The sequence below is a fragment of the Alnus glutinosa genome, chromosome 2 (genome assembly GCF_958979055.1).
Source record: "Alnus glutinosa chromosome 2, dhAlnGlut1.1, whole genome shotgun sequence".
NCBI classification, from domain to species: domain Eukaryota; kingdom Viridiplantae; phylum Streptophyta; class Magnoliopsida; order Fagales; family Betulaceae; genus Alnus; species Alnus glutinosa.
In genome coordinates, this window is record NC_084887.1 from 13,490,997 (window position 1) to 13,515,994 (window position 24,998).

The 24,998-nt window shown below is 36.1% G+C and overlaps 1 pseudogene; it reads right to left on the bottom strand.

Annotated features, from left to right (window-relative positions):
- LOC133860301 (uncharacterized) overlaps positions 1-24,075 on the bottom strand; it is a 44,961-nt pseudogene extending 20,886 nt beyond the window's left edge.
- Between the last annotated feature and the right edge of the window lie 923 nt (positions 24,076-24,998).

Consider the following 24,998-nt stretch of genomic DNA (forward strand, 5'->3'; position numbering starts at 1 on the left):
GGGAAAGAACAAGAAAAGGTATTTAATCTGATCAAATAAAAGTTAACTAATGCACCTTTGCTTGTTTTACCTAACTTTGCTAAAACTTTTGAAATTGAGTGTGATGCTTCAGGAATAGGTATTGGAGCTGTTTTGATGCAAGAAGGCCGTCCAGTTGCTTATTTCAGTGAAAAGTTGAGTGGGGCAGCCCTAAATTACCCCACTTGTGATTCACACATATCATGAATCTTTGAAGCATTTGAAAGGACAGCAAAGGTTGAACAAACGCCATGCCAAGTGGGTGCAATTCATTGAAACATTTCCTTATGTGATCATATACAAGCAAGGTAAGGAAAATGTGGTGGCTGATGCATTGTCCCGAAGGTATGCTTTACTTTCCATTTTAGATACAAAATTGCTTGGCTTTGAAAACATTAAGGATTTGTATGCACAAGATTCTGATTTTGGTGATGTGTTCAATGCATGTGAAAAAGTGGCGTTTGGTAAGTTTTATAGGCATGATGGATTTTTGTTTCGGGAAAATAAACTGTGTGCTTATGAGTTCTTTGCGTGAATTGCTTGTGAGAGAAGCTCATGGTGGTGGCTTGATGGGTCATTTTGGTGTAGCTAAGACTTTAGGAATTTTGCATGATCAATTTTTTTGGCCTCATATGAAACGTGATGTGGAAAGAATCTGTGAGAAGTGTATCACGTGTAAACATGCTAAGTCTAAGTTGAAACCCCATGGTTTGTACACCCCTTTGCCAATACCTAGTGAACCTTGGACTGATATTTCTATGGATTTTGTTTTAGGTTTACCTAGGACTAAGAGGGGGAGAGATTCAGTTTTTGTGGTGGTAGATAGATTTTCCAAGATGGCACACTTCATTGCATGTCATAAAACCGATGATGCATCACATATAGCTGATTTGTTCTTCAAAGAAATTGTTAGGTTACATGGCATGCCTAGGACCATTGTTTTTGATAGGGATGCAAAGTTTTTGAGTTACTTTTGGAAGACTTTATGGAGAAAGTTGGGAACCAAGTTGTTGTTTTCTACTGCTTGTCATCCACAAACGGATGGTCAAACTGAAGTAGTAAATAGAACTTTGTCTTCTTTGTTGCATGCTATCATTAAAGAGAACTTGAAAACATGGGACGATTGTTTGCCACATGTTGAATTTGCTTACAATAGAAGTATACATTCTGCAACTAAGTTTTCACCATTTGAAATTGTTTATGGCTTTAACCCATTGTCACCTTTGGATTTCCTTTACCTTTGAGTGAACGTGTGAACTTAGATGGCAAAAAGAAGGCAGAATTTGTAAAGATGATTCATGAAAAGGCACGGTTGAACATTGAAAGGAGGACTCGACAAGAAGGTAGTATTTTGAACCAGGAGATTGGGTTTGGTTGCGCTTAAGGAATGATTGTTTTCCCAAAAAACGGCATTCAAAACTCCTACCTTGGGGTAACGGACCATTCCAAGTAGTGGAACGTATCAATGATAATGCCTACAAGCTTGACTTACCAGGTGAGTATGGTGTCAGTGCAAGCTTTAATGTTGCTGATTTGTCTCCTTTTAATGTAGGGTGATGATTTGAGGACAAATCCTTCTCAAGAGGGGGAGAATGATGCAAACAATGGAGCTGGACATGCTAATCATACATGTGGGAATGGAGCTGAAGTTGCACAAGACCCTTTGTCTTCCTAGTGGCCCAATTGCAAGACCTAGAGCCAAACGTTTCAAGGAAGCTGATTGTAAAAAGACCAAGATGAGCTCAAATAATAATCAAGGCTTAGTCCATGTCATCAAAGCAATTCAAGAGGATAATTAGCATGCAAAAACGTGACCAGCATGGTCTGACCATTAAAGGGTGTGAACTTGTTAAGTTTCAAGGATATTAAATAGGGGAATGAACTTGGTCTTGGTTTGTTATGTTAAATATATTGAATTTAGTCATTTAGTTATTTTTGGCTGCCTTTAGAAGTCCAAGAGACCTAAAAAAACGTGGGGACTTGTTTATGTTGATGTTTGTGTTGCTTTTAAAGCTATAGTTATGAATTTTCCTATTCTTGGAGGGTTGTTCCAAGTATATAGATGAGCATTACGAATTTTGTAGGCAGATATTGTTTTTATAAAATTAATATTATTGTGAGGTCTTGTGTTCCTCTTCGTTCTTAAAAGAACTCTTTGAACTTATCAAGTTAATCTTGTGGTGTTCAAACAACCAAACTTATCACCTTGATTCTTGAGAGATTCTTAGGTTTCTTGGTGTGGCATTTCAATCCTTCGTAGTCTTGGTTTCTCACCTAGTTAGGTGACGGGTCAAGGCTCAACAAATCTTGTGTACATGATCTTGGGGTTTCAAACCATCATTGTTATTGGGTTTCATCACAATTGTTGGTGGAGTTCATATCATAACTCAATTAGTTAACCCCTCTATAAATTAAACCCACTTCCTTCAATAAGAATTGCACCACTTAGTTATAGTTATTGAGTTTCTTTCTTCTTCTCTTCTTTTTCTTTCCTTTCCCTGTTTCCGTCCGAGTCTCAGAAAGCGGACGATCGTGGGAGAAAGGGGAAGTGAGAGTAATGGAGAAATTGAGAAATCAGAAAGGAGATTTTGAGAGAGAGATCTGATCCTTTTTCCTTATTCCTTTTTCTTTCTAGTTTCTTCCTTTCTTCTCTTCATATATATATATATAAGAGAGAGAGAGAGACCAGAGCTGAGAGTGAAATCGAGGGAAGACCCGATTAGAGGTTGAACTTCCAGTGGAGCAAGAGAGCCCGACGGACCCAGGAGGATCCAAAACCCAGGAGAATCGGAGCAGAAACCCAACCCTCTGACAAGACCCAGACCCAATCCGCCATGGGTCATCGCAGATGACGGTTCCAGAAGCTTTTCCAGCGACTTCCATAGGCGAATTCCGGCCGATTTCCGGTGGGTCATCCAAAGGAGCAATTTCCAGTGGTCTAGAGACGATTTTCAGCGGAATTTTTTGATGGATTTTTCTGTATTGAGCGAAAATTTCCCTGTGTAAGTGATTCTTGTGATTTCTATTTGTTTTATTGTGGATTTCTGCTGGGTAGTTGGATTTATTGTGTATTGACCCGATTGTGTGTATTTTTGGGCAGAACCCGTGTGTGTGGATGATCGGCTTTGCCTCTGTTTTGGGTTCCCTGTCTCGGCCAGCCTTGTGTGTGTGCGTGTGTGGTATTTTAGCCATTTGGTGTTTGGGTATCACGGCTAGAGCAGGTTTAGGTGGAGTGTCTTGATCAATTTAGAGTGGGTATTTTGTGGAGATTTTGCTCTCCCCTGTTTCGGACAATGATGTGAAAATTGATTGTGATGATCTAAAGATGGATATTTGGTTTTTAATAATTTCTAGCCAAATCCAGGTAGTTTTAGAAATATGATTTTCCTCTATTTTTAATCATCTTGGTTTGTGCTAAATGGGTTTTTGAAGTGGAAATTGCTGAATTTTGGCTGTATTCAGTTTTGGTCAATTCTCTTGTTTTGATTGCTAAACTCTAAGTTGAATATGTACTATGATTTGTATTAAATTGATATTAATCTTAAATTGTAAAAGGCGTGGCATTACAAATGGTATCAGAGTCATTGCCCAGCCTGAGATGAGGAGAGAGTGCACAAGCCCATGAGGGTCGCCAGCGAGGACGTTGGGTCACAAGAGGGGGTGATTGTGACGTCCTACATTGCCTGGGAATGAGGATGTGCTTATATGTATAAACATATCATTCTTGACACAACTTGTTTTAAAGTCGTGATGGCGATGAACCTATCAAAACTCCACAATTAAGCGTGCTTCTGCGAGAGTAGTACCAAGATGGGTGACCTCCTAGGAAGTCTAGTTTGGGGAGCCAAAAGCGGACAATATCAAAGCGGTTTACTCTGAGGACCTTAAGACTTGACCCTAGAAATCTAGAAATAACATAAGAGCTATAGGAAATATAAACTACCTTTTTCTGAAAATGCTTTATATGGATTTTAATAAATGGTATTGTATTGTCAAGTTGAACTTCAAACAGCTGCAAAAGAAAACAAGAAATATGTACTGCTCAACAAAATAGGAATGTCGGTGTAGACTCAAATCAATATGTATTAAAAGATCCCCTTCCATATTGCATTAAGAACAATTTATAGACCACTGATGTTCTTTACTATGTATGTAAGTCTCTTGCAAGCTGGCCTGTTTGGAACCATATTATGTTTCAAGACAAGCTAAATAGTCTCTCTTTTACCAAGTAAACAGGAAAAGAAAAAAGCAGAAAAAAAACACGTTCTTGATCTGGAATGAGTATCATCCAGAATTAAAAGGAAATGTAGCATATAAAAAATTACTGATCCTGGATTTAGTTATCACCCAATGTAAAAATCGTTATGGCTGATACTTCTGTGCAGAATTTAGACATACTAATACAACAGATATCTATCATAATTATGTTTCAACATCACACAATGAGAGTTTTTGTATACCTCTAAACATTAGACTAGTCAGAGCCAAACAAGTTTACTGGCCCAGAATTGAATCTTTGGAAAATATTGAACATTTCCCTAAATACTGGTAGTCTAGTCATTGTCCACTCTCTGACTCTCACATATAAAAATAGGTAAGCAGAACAACTGATTACATTGGATCACATGAGAAGAGAAAAACACTACCTTCTTTTCCGTTTTATCCAGGTCTATCATGGCATGATCAATCTGAGACTAAAGTGTTGGATCCATACCAATCAGTGCTTCAGATATCTTCTCATTGACGTTTTTAACAGCTCTAGTCACACTATTTCCCAGATATGTTCCCTTGTCCCCATCACGTATTCCAACAGCCTCATACCTGGGATCCACATCCAGAATAGAACGAAAATTACATTCTTGGATTCTAAAGCTATAAAATGCTATTGAATTCAGGAATGTGTAAGAATCATTGATGATGAACAATTCAGATTGGTACTAGGGGAAATTTAACTAGCCATTCTTCTTGTGCCAAATTTCTTTATGAGAAGATAATGAAAAGACACACAGAGACAGATTTTGCAATGGAGACAAGTAAAGTGTAAGGGCCTTATTTGAGCCAACTTGTAAGCTAAGTTCAAAGAAAAATAAAGGCCATAAATTGAGAGAACAACACAGAACACGGTTCAGTGATGACTCCATAACAATGGTTACAAGGCATCCATCGGTGTAGAGGAATAAATAAGTAAATCATCACAGGCCTTCAATGAATAAGGCAGATTTTTTGTTTTTTTGATAGGTAATAAACGAAATAGCATTAAAAAAGTATAAAGACGCCCCTAAGTATACAAGGAGTAAACAAAAATGGCACCAAAACAAAAGAAAATCATAAAACAAAAAAAGAAACTCCAAAAAACCCAAGAATATCTGGGAGCCTCAACACAAATATCTGGGAGCCTTAACATGTGTTAGACATGGTTGCAATGTTTCAAGAATATATATATATTTTTTTTCTTTCAAAAAGTAATGTTTCAAGAATATTATTAAGAATAAAATTCCCAAACTTTAGGACAAAAAAGTGATAAAACTGATAGTAAAACTTATTGTATACATGACGAATGTAATCAGTTTTTTCTTTTTGAATTGTTACAATTGTCAGTGATGCTACACAGATCAAGTAGGCCATTTTGAAAGTATATTCTCAAATTAGAAAAGATTGAATATGTGCCAAATTCATGTTTCATGTCCTTCACATAGCTATAGCCAACAACTAAGTAGTCTAATTCCAAAAATTCCCAATGGGAAAGTTTTCTCTAGGGAGAATAAATTTAAAATGACAAATTAAACAATCAATATGATGCACCTAAATGCATGCACATGGGCACATACGAATACAAATACACATACTCACTTCTTGATTTTAATTTTACCAGATTTGGTATATAAATTATAGCAAGAGACAAGATGCTTTTCTTCTCCAACAGCTTCAAAAATAAACCTTCATCTAGTAAACCATCATATTTCAACAAGAACCACATTGCAAACTTCACCTATAATCATAAATTTAATAAAAATAAAATAAAAAATAAAAAAGATACCTGAAATGTAACTCCTTTTTCAGTGATGTCGGCTAAATGCAATAATGATACCTGAAAACATAAGCAAAAATAAATTATGAGCTTGAGCTGCATATTTTATCAAACCAGAGTAGATATTGTCATAATTTACATTAAAAGGTGATAACAACCATTTGAAAGCCACCGGAATCTATTAGCAATGCTCTAGGCCAGTTCATAAATTTGTGAAGACCCCCCAATTCATCAATAAGCTCAGAAGTAGGACGAAGCGCCAAATGATAAGTATTTCCTAGTATTTCCAAAAACAACCAAAAGGAAAATAATTAACAAGACAAAATTTGGCTTTCTTTTCCCTTCCTTCATCTTTTTAGCAACCAAACATTGACAGAAACAAAAAACCCACAAAAAATAAGTGACTAGTAGACTAGCACCAAATCATCTCTAAACTCCTACTCCTACTCCTAATCTCCTAGTAGACTAGCACCAAATCACTTAATATGTTTAATTGTTTAATCAAATAACAAAAAAAAAAAAAAACTACATCATCATTACAATTTACAAATTTACAAACACAAAAAACTAAATCATAATTGTCCACTCTTGAGTCTTGACATGCCCATCTTTGTCATTCAGCTCCAATACCTAAAGGAAAAAAATAGAATAATTACGTTGGGAGGTGAAAAAGTTTAAAATGTCAACTAACATCATTTACTTTCTACAATTCAATATCAATCTAACAGATTGTACCATTCTACCTCACATGCTGAAACACAAACAATAACATAAGAATAAAAGAAAGAATAGGGGATCTCACAGGAACTGCTACTATCTAATGTCAAAACATCATCTTCTTCGCTATCCACCTTCATTGAAATTTGTTCTATATCAAAAGATAAAAGAAATTAATTTCATTAAAATAAGATGAAAAAATACAAGAAAATTAAAAAATTAAAAATGCAAACTTATATTACCTTGCTCTCCATATAACCAATCTCTAGTGCAAACCAATGCCTCGACAATATCAGGCTTGAGTGAACTCCTATACTGATCAATCACACGTCCACCAATACTAAAAGTGGATTCTAAAGCAACAGTAGAAATGGGAATACTCAAAATATCACGAGCCATGGCAGCTACTTCAGGATAGCAAAATTCATTTCCTTTCCAAAATGAAAGGATGTCAAATGTGGGGTTCTTCTCCAAATGTTTGGGTTCATCCAAATAAAGTTCCAACTGTGTCTTTTGTGCATCAGGATCGACTTCATCAAATGCTAGAAAATCCTACATAAAAAACGATAAAATAAACATAAAATTAGTAAGTGATTATATATATATTTATATTAAGTTACTACTTACTAACAAACTAAGAATTTATGAAACTTGTGATATTATTTACCTTTTCCCAATCTGAACCTTCTTGAAGCTGAACAACTGTGGAGCTTGAAGTTGTAGGAACACTATACTCCATAAAAAGTTTGGTTAGCGTCTTTGTCACATTCTCATACTCTTGAGAATCAGCTCCATAAATCCTTGTATAATAATACTTTACAAGGCGCAACTTGTAACGAGGATCCAAGACAACTGCAATGGCCAACACCAAATTGAATTCTGACCAATATTTCTCAAATTTAGAGATCATTTGACTTGCCATTAATCTTTTATATCCATCATCACTCACAAGCTCTTGCTTCAAATTCACATAAATCAATGCTACCACGGGAAAGTATAGATTGGCTGTGGGATATTTGGTACCAGAAAATGCACATGTAGCACGATAAAAGCATCCCAAGAAACTACTGATATCAATCACCTTTTCCCACTCAAGTGCATTAGGACAAAATGTATAATTTTTATCAGTCATCTCCAAATAAGCAAAAGCACGCCTATAATGAATTGCACTTTCAAGCATAAGATATGTCGAATTCCATCTAGTTGGCACATCTTGTTTTAATCCTTTGTTACTATCCAATGACATTTGATTGACAGCTTGAAGAAAACTTTGTTTTCTCACTTGTGATCCTCTAAAATACTTAACACTATCTCGAATCTTTTGGATAGTATCAGTGATCTCTCTCAATCCATCTTGCACAATCAAATTAAGGATATGGGCACAACAACGCATATGAAACAAATCACCATCACAAGGAAGGACTTTCTTCATGTCTAATTTTGGTTTGAGGTTCACAACACACAAATCACTCGCAGAAGCATTATCTAAAGTTATAGAGAAAACCTTTTTATCAATCCCCCATTCTTCTAGCAAACTACATATCTTTTCAGCCAAAGATGCACCATTATGTGGTGGGGGCATAAATGAAAAGCTTAATACCCTTTTAGATAATACCCAATTCTTGTCAATGAAATGAGCAGTGAGGCAAATGTACCCATCAGTTTTCAAAGAAGTCCACAAATCTGATGTCAAACTAATCCTCCCAGGACAAACATTTAACAAAGACTTGACCTTTTGTTTCTCCAACATATGCATCTTAATCAAATCAGCCTTAGCAGTATTTCTACAAATTAATGGTACATCACTACGCAAGTATCTATGCACTTCTCTTACACCATCATATTCAACATAGGAAAAAGGCAAATCATGCTTAATTATTGTACCAACCAACAATTCTCTATATCTTTTGGGACAAAATTTTGAAGCACTTACTGACAAAGTTCCTTGATCTCCAGATATGAGCATTTGCTGAATATCTTGATCAGTTTTCCCCCCACAAACCTTCATATGCTTCTGTAGATTTCCAGTTCCATGTGAACTATTAGCTATATACTTATGATCACAAAATTTGCATTTTGCCCATATCCTTTTGTCATTAGGATCCGTAGAAGGGAGTTCATCGAAATGAGTCCAAACTGTTGAGGTCTTCCTACGCTTCTTCTGGACCTTTTTTGTTGTCATCAGATTTGTATGAACAGAAGAATCCTCCATTGTATCTATCTCAACTACATCGTCATCGAACACAACCGAATTTTCGTTAATCACCTACACACATAATCGTTAGTAAGTTAGAATGAAAAAAAAAATAATATGAATTTCAATTTTCTTTACTACTCAACTAAAAAGCTAGAAGACAGAGAGAGAGAGAGAGAGTAGGTAAGACTTCTACATCAAAGTATGTGCAATTAAAAAGTTTAAGCAATTAAGTTTTATCCTATAAAATGGACTTTAAACATTTATATTTTATAATATGTGAATATATGATTTGGTATTTTGGTTGACCAAACTATAAGACGCCTAATAATAACTAATGAAGCAATTAAGAATTTTCAACAACTTTCCTCTTTTAAGTGAGAAAAGAAAAGCACAATCATGATGACAAAGTTAAAAAAAAGGCTCACTTATGTGATTATGTCAACTTCTTTATTGTGATATTCACTTTCTCGAAAAAGTTCACTTTTTATCATGCTTTCACTTTTTATCATGCTCTTTTGTGTTCATAATAGTTAGAGAGAGAGAGAGATATTTTCAAGTGAGATATTTTCTTTAATTTTGTTCAAAAATGCACTTTTAACCTACAGAATTGCATGGCCAAACGGACTAAAGATGGGGGTTGGAAATTTCTATAATTTGGATCTTGATTTGTAGCCATCGTACTGTTTTTGGATAAGAATTTTTTGAGATGGGAGTCTTCTGTTCAAACAGAAATTTTCTTTTTAGGATTCCTATAATTTGAAATGCATCAAGAAAGAATCCAAAACATAAAATACTTTTCAAAATTCAAAACTTTTTTATAAAACTTTTCGCACATTCTTCTTGTAAGAATATTTTGACAACTTATATATTGTTAAAAGAAACTTAAGAGGGGCAGGCTACGTGACAAACCTTAGTTGAGGAGACCGGGGTGGTTGGACGGCCATCCGATTTGGTCATGGGGTGTTTTGAAAATGAGATTCAATAGTCTCTTTTTTACATGATTGACAATTTGACATATAGAGATCAGAATGTACATTCCAAAACAATATTCAGGATTGAGAGAATAGCAGTCCCATTGCAAGGGCGTGAAATTTGCAACATTTGAACAGGTCCCCAAATTCTGGTAAAAATATTTTCATTATTTTGGACTAGAAGTCACAGTAACAAATTCATGACGGTGATGAATTTTATTTTTATTTTTATTTTTTTTGGTCTGAAGATAACACCATGACTAAAGAAATAAGGATGAACTCGATCAATTGCATTTGTTGTGTTAACTATGTATATCAAAATCAAGATCAGTAAACCTAATTGACCTATGTATAAGGGAATGCATTGACACAATCTCTGAATTTCACAGTGATGTAGCCATGTAGGATTTTTTTTTTGAACAAGCAGGCAACTGAGACAAGCATCACAGATTATCATACCCACAAATCCACAATAATGAGGGTATAAAAAATTGAAAATAGAAATCAACTAACATATTACCGGCAGACCCGGCGGTACCGGACGCGACATCGGCCGGAGAGAGAGCGGCACGTTGGTAGAGAGACGGGGAGAGCAGAGGCTTGAGAGAGAGAGCGTCGAGCGCGGGCTGCATGGCGACTTGCGAACTTGGCGAGGCTGAAGGAGAAGAGAAGGGTGGTGGCGCGGCGGCGCGGCGACTCGGCGAGGCTGAAGGAAAAGAGAAGGGCGGCGGCTGAAGGGAAAGAAAAAGCTAGGGTTTGCTCACTTTTCCGACTTTGATTTTTGAATCTTTTGAGTTTTGACGTTTTGTTTGTTTTTCTACTTTTTTGAGCTTTTTTTACTTTTCTAAACTTTGAATCTTTTGTTTTCAGATAATAATTAAATAATAAATTAATAATTTGACCATTTGAAAATTGGATTTCCTTTCAGGCTTTCAGTTTCAGCTTCAGGCGCTTGCCGCACTTTCCACTTTTCCAGCCTTTCTTTCCCGATTACTTTTCCTGTTTTCCAATTTCCAGCTTTCCCCTCCCCCCAACTTTATTAAGTTTATTTCTCATTCGGTAATTTACTAATTTCAGATTTTACTATTTCAAACTTTCAGTAATACTAATTCTACTAATTATTCTACAGTTTCTACTTTCTACAATTCTACTAATTAGTCTAATTCGGTTCGGCCATTCAGCCCATTCCAGATTTCCATTTTTCCACCTTTCGGCTTTCTCCGGTTTTTTTTTTTTTTTTTTTTTTAATTTTAAAAAAAAAACCTAATCGTGTCTGGCGGGTCACCCGCGGGTGACCCGCGACCCGACCCTCCAGACCAATATAAACGGGTCGACCCGTTTATGATCCAAACCCGTTTAAGGTCGACCCAAACCCGCTAATTTCGTGTCGTGTTCGTGTCGTATTGTCGGGTCGTGTCAAAATTGCCGGCCCTAGTTTATCCGATTGACCCTAGAGTGTAAGAAAAGATATGTTATGATTAATGGGTATCTATTATTCCAAATCTGGTATCTTTTGGAGATATGGGTATAAAGTGTAGATTACTGATTTATATATATTTGAGGAAACTAGTTGATTAAATAATTTGATGATATTTGGAGAGATTATCTTCCTCTGCATCTGATGAACTTTGGAGAAGTTTGAATCTATTAATTGATGAATTGTTGAGGTTTCTAGGGCTTAAGTTAAATAAAATTTTGAATATGTGACTCATTTATTCTCTTAGAAATCTTTGCTTGATGGATAGATATTTTAATTATCAGATTTGAGGATTGATGGACTACATGATTAAATTGGATTGATATTAAGGATCTAATCTAATAATTTTCAAGGATGATAGTATTTATGCAGGGATAAGGAAAAGATCATGATACTATATAAAGAAATAGAAGTTTGAGGAATTGTTATGATTTTTATAACACCATATTATTTCCTCACACATATTTGATAAGATTGATTAAATATGATTGAGGAAATGTAATGAACTCACAAAGCAGGCGGCAATACTTTTAGATATGGATTTTTGATCATTCAGGTATTTTTACATTTACATTGCTAAAGTTTTGATAAGAATAATGGTATATGATACCTAAGAGGATATTTGGACCTGCGAATTTTGGAGTTATATAGGCAATGGGTAGCTAATTTAAAATTTTGAGATAGGAATTTTGTGATAATTAAGGAATTAATCATTTGAAAAGATATTGATATCTAAGCCTTTCCTTTTGAAGTATAGATTGATATTCATGGCATATGATGACTAAGATTGATTTGCCTTAAGTCCTAAGTCATACGAAATAGTAAGACGATAGGTCTCATATTATAACTGACATTAGATTCATTGTCTTTTTTCCTATCACTTGAATGGTCGATTGATTATCCTTGCCACTATATTTTGTTTGGTTGACTGATTGATTGTTCTTCGCCACAATTGAACAAGGAGAACAATGTCGACAATGGCATGCAATGTTCGAGACCAAGAAAGATTTCCCACACCATTTGAAGGATAACAAAAACCCTTACATCTTGATAAGCCGCACCTTGAAAAAAGGTAATCTTATCTTCGCAAACACACAGACCACTGGGTTAGAGAAACACCGAAAGGAAGCAATGGTCAACAAAATCAAAATCACGCATCCTTAAGGTGAATACCTACGCTCACAAGAAGACCAAGAGTTAATATGAGGCAAGATTGCTATCGGTTAAGCATACAAGGTAAGTACGTAAACCCTCTCGATTTGATTGAGTAGAGCTAGTACTCAACTTTTTGGATTAAGAATTTATATCCCTAAGAAGTACAGTATTAGCATGATAGCCTTATTCATATAGAGTTAGTACTCACCAAGACTTTTGGGTGTAAATTGAGCTATGATAAATTTGAGAATGAGTTAACATTTATTCCGATTCATAGTGATTTTGAATTGATGTTTAGCCTTATGATGTGAACCCCGTCAAGAATAACGAGACCCAACAACGAAAGGGAACCCAAGATCGTTCTATGGACAGATTCGAATGGAAGACCTCGACCCGTTGTTTATGACAAACAAGAACCTCGGTATAAGGAAGACGCCACAAACGGTGGTGGAAACTCCGTTTGATAAGTTGAGATGAACGCCACGGGAAATCCCGATAAGTTCGCGTAGTTCTTCAAAGAACCAAAGATAATAAACCTCACAAATTTTATGAATAATCAATGTCTGCCTCTTCCATTGCTTATTCACCTATTTAAAGGGCTGAACATTACAAGAGAGAAAAAAAAAAAAAAACCTAACGTAGAAAACCTAATTAAAGCCAAAAATGGGTAAGGAAAGAAATCATTACCTTCCTAAAACACACAAGACATATGCAATAAAGGCTGGACGCCCACCCTCCTAATCAAAGCTAAAATAAATCCCTACTTGCCTAAAAAAAAAAGAGCTGGAATGGGAAAGAAAAGCTGGACGCCTAGAGTCATATAGAAGGAAACAAAAGACAACATAAAAGGAAAGAAAGTGGCGCTTAGAATAGCCATGCAATCCGATCCTTCTAGAATAGACCCAAAATATTTCTTGCCAATTCTTAGCCTTGAACGGATCCTTCTAGAACTTGAATCAAGGTGACGATTCTCTTGTTGCCCACATGGATCATGCTCAATGGGCCTCCACGAATTTGCTTGAGCCCATAACTCTTGGATGAGTCCGTTGAGTACATCCTTGAACTTCTTTGCTTGTGCTCTCCTAACCAGCCCAATTGGTACTTGAACGAGATCCTTTGAAGCGGTGCCTTGATCTCCATCACCTTAGTGATGAGTTGAAGTTGCTTTGGCTACTGAATTGTGACTTTGGTAATGATGAATCTTAGCCAAATGAGTTGAGGAATTTCATGGTGATATTTTAGATAATCTGAGATAGATAAATTTTTAATTGAGGATTTACAAATTGACTTTTCATTGGCTAAACTTGAGGATATAAAGAGATTAAATATCGATCTTATGGTATTCGCCAAACATTGAAGATTTGATGATAAGTTGATATTTTTGAGGTAATCTTTAATTTCTAAGTTATGAGATATGATTCGAATTATTGAAAGGATTTTGATGACCATGTAGAAAAGAACTCAAGTGTTTGATATTGGAAAACAATATATGAAAACAAAATCCATTGTTGGAGTTCGTTTGGATAAAAATTATGTTTATGGGTTTATATATTAAGTGTCTGTTATCTGGAATCATGATAGGATAATTATGACAACATGGAGATTATGATATACCACTTATATCGACGCCTAGTTGATCCTTAGGAAAGTAAGAAATGCTACGTGATAAATAAAAGAAAGATTGTTTCTAAAGCAAGTAAGAGGAACAAGGTAGTTGATTTTGAAATGTCTAATTTCTAGCCGAACTGTATCAAGGTTAAACCTTGCAATGGAATGCAAGGGTAGTGTTTAGATTATTAATTAAGGTCTATGGACTAATTTGAAGACAAGATTAAGAGACATTATTTTCTTACACCATTTTTATGGATAAAGAGGAACAAGAATTAATTGAATAAGGGTTATTTGTGGCCTTACAACCCAGTTAAGAATATCATGAATTTTAAAGATAGTTGTGATTGCGTAGATCAAAATACCTATGGACTAATACAAATCTGAGTTCGAGGTAAACTTCAGATATGTATGACAATTTGATTCATCGGACAAAAGAAAAATACCTCAGTTCCCCACTAAGCCGCACTTGAGGATGATTGAGGTAAGTGATGTCTTGATTTGAAATTCTTTCTTAGTGTGATCTATTATTATGATATGATTTATGTTTTGAGGTCTGAAGAATTAAGGACTAATTCTAATTTGAGGAATAGAAATAGTTAGACTCGGATTTATGTTAAAGGATTTTCTAATGGAAAGAAACTCCGACCCTAAAGGATGACTAAGGACGTACTTTAATCGAGACGTTGGACCTTGAATAAGTTTCTTCCCTAGGATTGGGAGGTGAAATTTCAATAACATAAGATGGAATTTTAACAAGAGAATAATTAAATAAGAATTTCTCTAATAAGAGTCAAAATCGGCTTGGATTCAAATTTGGATTCTGCACACCTCTTAGTGTTTGAAGATAACTTTATGCTCAGATCTTGGATATCAATAATATTGGTGGCGTTCGAAAGATAATAAAATATACAACAAATATATCTGAAATAGCTTTTTCTTAATTCAGATGTTTACTATGCCAAAAACGCCCCGCAATAAAAGACCGCAAATCTGGACGAATTTGGAATCATTTTCCTACTTTGATTGAAGTTTCAATCTCCTACTTAGTTTAAGAGACTAAGTTTCAATTTTTCTTGGATTCCTAGGGCTATTAGGCCTCTTCTAATCTATATAAATAGACCCCTAAGTTTTAAGAGAAGGTGTACTTAGCTTTAGGCAGAAAATTCTTCTTGGAGGCTTGACAAGTTGAAGAGGAGAAGAACATGGTAGGAGGCCATCCCAGTACCACGATGAGCAGCTAAATTTATAATAGGGTGTTGATGTAGCCCTTTCCAAGTAACAATGATTTAGTTGTATTTTAATTTGAGAATTTCTAGATGCATGACGGTTGTATAACTGTGAGAATTGATCTTAATGTTTATATTCAATCATTATGAATATCTTATCTTGTCTTAGAAAGTCTTTTATATTGATTGAACTCAATCCTTCATATTTTCTGTGATTATGTGAATCATTGTTATACAACGGTTTTAATTGATATATGATCAAGAGAGCTAAATAGGCCATGCCTAAGGAAGACGGATTATATCACACCCTAGTTTAGTGTAATTTAGGTAGACAGTTCGTACCAACCGAAAATGGCTTATACTATTCCATTGATTGTGTGTATCCTATTAAAGACGTAGTTAATCCATACCTAGGAAAGACGGGTCGTACCACATTTTAATGGTTAGGTGGACGATCCTTGCTAACTGAAGATGGATGATACTTATCCTTTAGAGGTAATTTCTTGACTACTCGAGTGAGACGAGCCATATATCATGCATAGTATGAATTTTCCTTGTTAATTTATGATTGACCATTGTTATGCGGTGATTGGTGAAATCAATCACATATTCTTTCTCTCATCAGTCTCTTGCTACATCATTAATATTCTACATCATTAATATGCAACCAATGGTTGTAATTATTTACTTCACCATCAGTGGCTTTAATGCAGGATGAGTTTGCACTGTATTGTGCCCTTTTTGTCTCATAGATTTATTATAATCTCTGTATCCAATGTTTATAAGTGGACGCAGTAATTAAAATAGTAGGACCTAATGGCATTACAATAGGATCAAATGGGAAAACTGTAGAATAAAGAACAATATCAAGACATACATCAATTTAACAAAGAAATATAATATGAAAACCCAAAGCAAAACATATAATATTCATAATGCAACGACAATATAGTCTTGTAATTAAAAGGACATCCTCCAAAGGGAGTAGGGCTCACGGCCAAGGCGAGAAGTACCCGATTAGGCGAGACAACTTACTCATTATCAACATCCATAGATTTGACATCTTGTCGCTCATCTTTAGTATCTAACTATAAGATAACATAGTTTTGAAGGGAGATTAATATCTTAAATTAGTCAAGTGTATACCATCAAGTAGGTTTGATGTGATTGGCAAGTAACTCCATGGAAGTGTGATCGTTCTTAATACATAACCACATCTCCTCTATCCCTAAAGAAAATCTAACATTGTAATCTGCAAAGTAAAGACGCCCTCCGAAGGGAGCAAGGCCCATGGCCAAGGCGAGGTGCCCTTACTTCATCATTACATATAGATCTATGAGCTTTCTTGAAAACAATTGTAATCATATTACATTTACAACTTGCTTTTCTAATTTAATCACCTTCCGAATCTTATAAGCGATCCTAACTATGTTAAGTTCCTTATCTCTTTGGGAAATAGGCATTCTAATCTAATAGAATCTTTAATCCAATTATTTTTCAAAATAAAAGTCGTAATAGAATTAGGAACCCTTCTTCCACGAGAAAATTTGTCATCTCTTAGGTTCTTTGAGCTTTATCTCTAACACTCCTATTAAGGAAAATATTGTTAATCCTAAACCTTTCATACAAAATTGACATGATAACCCTAATCTAATTAGGTTTCATCATTCGAATCCTTGTTCATAACTTTTAGGAATTATGGACTAATATTAGGATTTGGGAAAACCTTAAATAATCCATTGGCTTGCCATCCCTTAGGTTCTAAAAACTTAGGTATTGCACTCCAAGAGTGGCGGCCGGCCAACACAACAAAGCGATGCCATAGTTATGGATAAGACCGATGGATCTCATCCTTTGCTTTATCACAAGTAAAACTCATGTCAATCCATATATGGTGATCAAATCACTTTGCATCCAAAAATATTTATGAATGCAAATCATGTTTCAATAATATGAAACTCTTTTCAAATTATTGACAACACGAATACTGTGTACTCATAAATCTGGACAAGATTGATTGAATGTGTTTTTATCTCAAGAACATGAAATTTAATTCCAAGAGCTTCTAAAAAACACATCCAAGCAACTTGTAACCTTATTATTATTATTATTATTATTTTTTTATCAAGAACATCTTCCACAATCAAAGAATTTTTTTTCCTTGATTATGTATCAACAAGAAAACATACAAGCTTTTAACATGTACCAGGAATTCAAAATTTCAGACTTGGTTCGCATTAGAAAACATCATGAAACGTGTTGAGAAAAAAATTCAAAACACCATTTTGACTTTTCTAATGTGTTAACCAACCTTTTTATATGTGAAATCAATTGTCACTTCAATTTTTAAGCATGAAGCAATCACCATTCATGCTTAAAAATTCAAAATCAAAATTGTTCTTGCTGGAATTCTGAAAATTTCAGATTCATTGACGAACGAAGAACGGATCATATCTCTTTCAGATTCACCATTGCGTCAATCGTGATTTTTTCATGCAGAAAACAATCCCAAAACTATTTTAGGAGTTGTTTATAAACATCCTCAAAAATCAAAATTACAGCTTTTGCTCTTGGAATTCAGAAAGTTTCAGATCTGTCAACAACTGAAGAATGGATCATATTTCTTTCAATTCTCATCGAAACTTGAATCCTTTTGAACCATTGCGTCGATCACAATTTTAGAATGTAATAAAAAATCCCAAAACAATTTTAGGACTTGTCTAAAGCATCCTAAAAAATTCGTAATTAAATTCAGAAAGTTCAAGACTTGTCGACGAATGAAGAACGTATCATATCTCTTTCGATTCTCATCGAAAGTTGAATCCGTTTGAAACATTGCGTTGATCATGATTTTTTCATGCAGAAAACAATTCCAAAAAAGTTTTAGGATTTGTATAAAGCATCCTTAAAGTGTTTGAGTTTAATGTTCGTTATTCTATAGGATTTGCATGATTTGGAGCTTCCTAAACATTCTCCAAGTGTTGGGTAGCATTTGGGTGAATTTTGGTAAGTTCCCTAAAACTCTAACTTTTGGGTAAATTGTTTAAGTGGTGTTTTTATGTGTTTAACCCTAAGTAAACCATATGGGTTAATGTCATTATAGTTGGGTTTGTGTTATTTATTAGTGGGTATGTATTTGGAACCCTAGAAATCTTGTGGGTATTCCAACAGTGTAACCTTTTTGCAATTCAAGTGCTATTTAAAGTGTTTAAAGTTCAAAATGCTAAGTGTTGTTTAATGTGTTAGTTACAGTGGTGCATTGAAAGACATTGTCTAGGAAACCTAGTTGAGCTTGTTATCCACACAGCTAAGGTGAGTATTCTACTCATTGAGAAAATGTTACTATGCTTTAAGTATTTTATAGAAATGAAATGTATTGTTGTTTTCTTTTCGAATTGACAATACGTTGAATACGTATTGTTTCCCACATATTCACAAGGGTCACACCAACCCTCTTGACACAATTTATTGTGGATAGGATTTGAGATTTCTCTCACAATCACAAATCTGAATTTTGAAACGAATTTTTTTTTTTTTTTTTTTTTTTTTTTTTTTTTTTTTATGATTAGCAACTAGCTTTTAAGAATAATGAAATAAAATTTCAAAATAGTGATGTGAAGGGATATGCAAACCTGAACTAGAAACTGAGCTTTGATACCAAATGATGTGAACCCCGTCAAGAATAACGAGACCCAACAACGAAAGGGAACCCAAGACCGTTCTGAGGACAGATTCGAATGGAAAAACCTCGACCCGTTGTTTATGACAAACAAGAACCTCGGTATAAGGAAGACGCCACAAACGGTGGTGGAAATTCCGTTTGATAAGTCGAGATGAACGCTACAGGAAATCCTGATAAGTTCGAGTAGTTCTTCAAAGAACCAAAGAGAATAAAACCTCACAAGTTTTATGAATCATCAATGTCTCTTCGATTACATGGTAGGTACACCTATTTATACAAGAAAATTACTTGCGGAGAAAGTAGTTCTAATCCTAATAAGTAAACAAATCAATTCCTAGCAAGGAAAGAAAATAAATAAAGATCTTAGGTAGGTAAAGAAAATAAGTCATGCAATCCGATCCTTCTAAATTAACGAACAATCTCAGCAGTTCTTAGCCTTGACCGGATCCTTCTAAAACTTGAATCAAGGTGACAATTCTTTGTTGCCCACGTGGATCATGCTCAGTGGGCCTCCCCGAATTTGCTTGAGCCCATAACTCTTGGATGAGTCCGTTGAGCACATCCTTGAACTTCTTTGCTCGTGCTCTCGTAACCGGCCCAATTGGTACTTGAACGAGATCCTTCAAAGCGGTGCCTTAATCTCCATCATTCCCCTCCTCTTGAAAAGGATTTGCCCTCAAATGATCACCTACATCAAAAGGACTCAAATCAGTAACATTAAAAGTGGTACTGACATTGTACTCACCAGGTAAATCTAGCTTGTAAGCGTTGTCATTGATACGCTCGAGGACTTGAAAAGGGCCATCTCCTCTTGGGAGCAATTTGGAATGTCTTTTCACGGGAATCTTTCTTTTCTCAAATGCAGCCAAACCCAATCTCCGGGTTCAAAAACCAGGTTGCGACGTCCCTTGTTGGCTTGTGTGGCATATTGTTCCGTTCTTCGCTCAATGTTGAGTCTTGCTTTCTCATGAATCAGCTTCACAAAGTCAGCTTTCTTTTTGCCATCTAAATTAATGTGCTCCGTCAAAGGTAAAGGAGACAAATCCAATGGAGTTAAAGGATTAAACCCATACACAATTTCAAATGGCGAAAATTTGGTAGCAGAATGAACAGCTCTATTATATGCAAACTCAACATGTGGTAAACATTCTTCCCATGTTTTGATGTTCTTTCTAATGATTGCCCTTAATAGAGTAGACAAAGTCCTATTTACTACTTCAGTTTGACCATCAATTTGTGGATGACAAGTAGTGGAAAACAATAGCTTAGTACCTAGCTTACACCACAAAGTCTTCCAAAAATAGCTCAAGAACTTAGCATCTCTATCCGAAACAATTGTCCTAGGCATGCCATGTAATCTCACAATCTCTCTAAAGAAGAAATCAGCAACATGCGAAGCATCATCCGTTTTGTGACATGGAATAAAATGTGCCATTTTAGAAAATCTATCCACGACCACAAAAACTGAATCTCTTCCATGTTTAGTCCTAGGCAATCCTAACACAAAATCCATTGAAATATCAATCCAAGGCTCACTAGGAATTGGTAAAGGAGTATACAAACCGTTGGGCTGCACTTTGGATTTAGCTTGCCTACATGTGACACATCTAACACAAATCCGTTTGACATCTCGTTTCATGTGAGGCCAATAGAAGTGTTCCTGCAAAATAGCCAAAGTCTTTGCAACTCCAAAATGTCCCATTAATCCTCCACCATGTGATTCCTGCACTAATAACTCCCTCATAGAACAATTAGGCACGCATAGCTTATTTTCTCGAAATAGGAATCCATCAAGTCTAAAGAACTTACCAGAGGCAATTTTCACACAAGCTCGATATTCCTCACAAAATTCGTGGTCTTCAGCATATAATTCTTTAATGTGTTCAAAACCAAGCAATTTTGCATCAAGTGTGGAGAGTAAGGCATACCTGCGAGAAAGTGCATCGGCGACTACATTCTCCTTACCTTGCTTGTACCGAATGACGTATGGAAACGTCTCTATGAACTCCACCCATCGCGCATGTCTTTTGTTTAGCTTGTGTTGACCCTTCAAGTGTTTCAAGGACTCATGATCGGTGTGAATCACGAACTCCTTAGGCCATAGATAGTGTTGCCACGTCTCTAAAGCCCGAACCAATGCATACAACTCCTTATCATAAGTTGGATAGTTTAAGGCTGCCCCGCTGAGTTTCTTGCTGAAGTAAGCAATTGGTCGTCCTTCTTGCATAAGAACGGCACCTATACCAATACCTGAAGCATCACATTCAATTTCAAACGTTTTTGAAAAGTTAGGTAAAGACAACAAAGGTGCGTTAGTCAGCTTCTCTTTGATTAATTGAAATGCTTTCTCTTGTTCTTCTCCCCACCGAAATCCAACGTTCTTCTTGATCACTTCGGTAAGCGGTGCGGCTAAGCTACGGAAGTCTCTCATGAATCGCCAGTAGAAACTAGCAAGTCCATGAAAACTACGAACATTACCAAAACTTGTGGGGCTCGGCCAATCTTGGATTGCACGTACCTTCTCTTCATCAACCTGTATACCTTGTGCACTAACAACAAATCCCAAAAATACAAGCTTATCGGTGTAAAAAGTGCACTTCTTTAAATTAGCAATCAACTTTTCTTTCCTTAGCACATCTAAAATGGATTTCAAACGTACTACATGATCGTCTATGTTTTTGCTATAAATGAGTATATCATCAAAATAGACAACAACAAATCTGCCTATAAATGCACGTAAAACATGGTTCATAAGTCTCATAAAGGTGCTCGGAGCATTAGTCAAACCAAAAGGCATAACTAACCATTCATACAAACCATATTTTGTTTTAAAGGCAGTTTTCCATTCATCTCCTTCTTTTATCCTAATTTGATGATAACCACTTTTTAAATCAATCTTAGAAAATATGCAAGAACCATGCAGCTCATCTAACATATCATCTAAGCGTGGGATAGGATGACGATACTTTACCGTTATGTTGTTGATGGCTCGGCAATCAACGTACATTCTCCACGTCCCATCCATCTTAGTTACAAGTAAGACCGGAACCGCACATGGGCTCATGCTCTCCCTCACGTGCCCTTTCTCCAACAATTCACTTACCTGCCGTTGAAGCTCCTTTGTCTCCTCGGGATTGCTCCTATAAGCTGGTCGGTTTGGGATGGTTGCACCGGGAACTAAATCAATTTGATGTTCAATCCCTCGGATTGGAGGTAACCCATGTGGTGTTTCCTCGAGGAAGACATCCTCGCGGCTGTTTTGAAAACATTGCCCGCTTGATCTCACTCACTTTTGCATAAAAATTCTTTTGTTTTCTCTCTGATTTTCTCTCAAGGGCCGAACTTTGATTTTCTTTCTCTCTCTCATTTTTCTCGGCCTCTCTCTGTTTTTCACTCTTTTTCTTTTGCTCACTCTCCTTTTGTAATCTCACTTGATCCTCGTATACTTGCTGCGGTGTCAATGGTACAACAGTGATTGATCGTTGATTAAGTACAAAAGAGTACTTGTTCGTAAAGCCATCATGCTTCACTTGCCTATCGAATTGCCATGGACGCCCTAGCAATAAGTGTCCTGCCTACATCGGTACTACATCACACAACACTTCATCTTCGTATTTACCGATTCGAAATGCAACTAACACTTGCTTGTTCACCCTTATCTCACCACTATCATTTAGCCATTGCAACTTGTACGGTCTAGGGTGCTTTATCATGGGCAATCCCAATTTCTCCACCATAATTGTGCTTGCAACATTAGTACAACTACCACCATCAATAATCACACTACATACCTTGTCTTTAACGTAGCACCTTGTGTGAAAGATGTTCTCCCGCTGTACTTCATCAACTCCTTTTGCTTGCAAGCTCAATGCTCTTCTCGCCACCAATGTCAATGCGTCAGGGGCTAAATACTCCTCATCGGAAACATCCTCCAATGGCAGCATGTTGTCGATGTCGGAATCTTCATTATCGGTCACAATTTCTCCATTGGCTTGCAACACCATGGCTTGCTTGTTTGGACATTGACTTGCTATGTGGCCCCTGCCTTAACATCTAAAACACTTAATATCACGATTCCTAGAGGTAGAGGCTTCGGTTTTACCTTGAGGAACGTGGCTGGTGGTCACGGACTTGGGCTCGGGTTTGGGCGTTTGTGACTTGTCCAGTGGCTTGGCTTGACTCAATTTCCAAGAGGTAGAACTAGAGTTATGTCCTGCACGTGTCCCACTCCCTCTCTTGAGTTGTTGTTCCACTTTGATAGCCATATGCACCATATCTTCCAATTCCACATAATGCTGCATCTCTACCTTATCATGGATCTCCCGGTTTAAGCCAAGTAAAAATCTAGCCATTGTAGCCTCCCGATCTTCCTCTACATTAGCGCGGATAGTAGCAATCTCCATCTTCTTGTAGTAATCCTCTACGCTTCGACTCCCTTGTCTAAGACCTTGTAGCCTTTTGTACAACTCTTGGTAGTAGTAACTTGGAACGAACCATTTTCTCATCACTACTTTCATCTCCTCCCATGTGTCTATTGGGCGTTCTCTATTCCGCCTCCTGTTTATCACAAGCTGATCCCATGTGTCTATTGGAGTAATAGCATATTCAGAAAATTCAATCACAGCTAATTTTACCTTCTTTGTCTCGGAGTAGTTGTGACAATCAAACACGAACTCCATCTTCTTCTCCCATTCAAGATATGCCTCAGGATCAGATCTACCTTGAAAGGACGGAATCTTCATCTTAATACCACCCAAGTTGTTATCTTCACGATTCCTAGCTTCTCTAAATCTTCCTCCAGGTCTCCTATTGTTAACAATGGAACCCCGATCTTCTTCTTCATCAAAACCAGACCCATAACGCTCTTCATCCTCCTCCCTCGGTGGAACTCTTTCCCTTCTACGAAAATTACGACCGTTTTGTGGTTGCTCCTCACGTCTATTCTCCATCTGATCTATCCGTTCGTGAACCTGCTCCATCTCCATCTTCATCACTCGCCTCATCTCACTCATCATGGCCTCCATAAACATTTTCGGATCGGCCAATTTTGGATCACCTTCGACAATGCTCTTACCACTATCGTGAGACATGATTGCTGCAAAACAAAGGTTAGAAAGAAAAAAAGATCCTCACGAATCACTCCCTTACGTGTTTACACTCAAGAAGGTGGATCACTCTCCACTCGTGTTTCACTCAAAATAATATGGCTTTTACCCTCTGATGTTCTCACCACTCTTGCCTTTTTCCACTCGATAATTCTCTGTTAGTTCTTTTGAAACTAAACAAACAACTCAAAATTTCCAGCAACAATTCACCCAGAACTACTCAAGGAATTTCAGATTTGAACACAAGGAATATGGAAATTTTCAGATTAGAAATAGAAGGAATATGACAGTTTGGAATTTTGGAAGCACAGAATAATGAATTTTTTTTTTTTGGACTTTTTTTTTTTTTGTCCGCAACTTTTTTTTTTTTTTTCCTAGTCACAAGCAGCAATAATAATTGTAATTGCCAAAAACGATTGATCAAATTTCAACAAGCACATGAAACTATACAAAGGACAATTGAAAGCGACATGTAATTCAAAGATGGAAGTTGCAGATATGGAAAGAAAATCCAAATCTTGAAATTATTGATCTGAAAATTAAAGCAAAGATTCGCGTAATCAATTAAGAATGGAATTCAAATCTGAAAATTTCAAATCTGAAAAAATAAAGCAAAGATTCGCGTAATCAATTAAGAATGGAATTCAAATCTGAAAAATTAAAGCAAAGATTCGCGAAAATCACAAATCTGAATTTTGGCACGAATTTTATTTTATTTTTTGATGATTAGCAACTGGCTTTTAAGAATAATGAAATAAAATTTCAAAATAGTGATGTGAAGGGATATGCAAACCTGAACTAGAAACTGAGC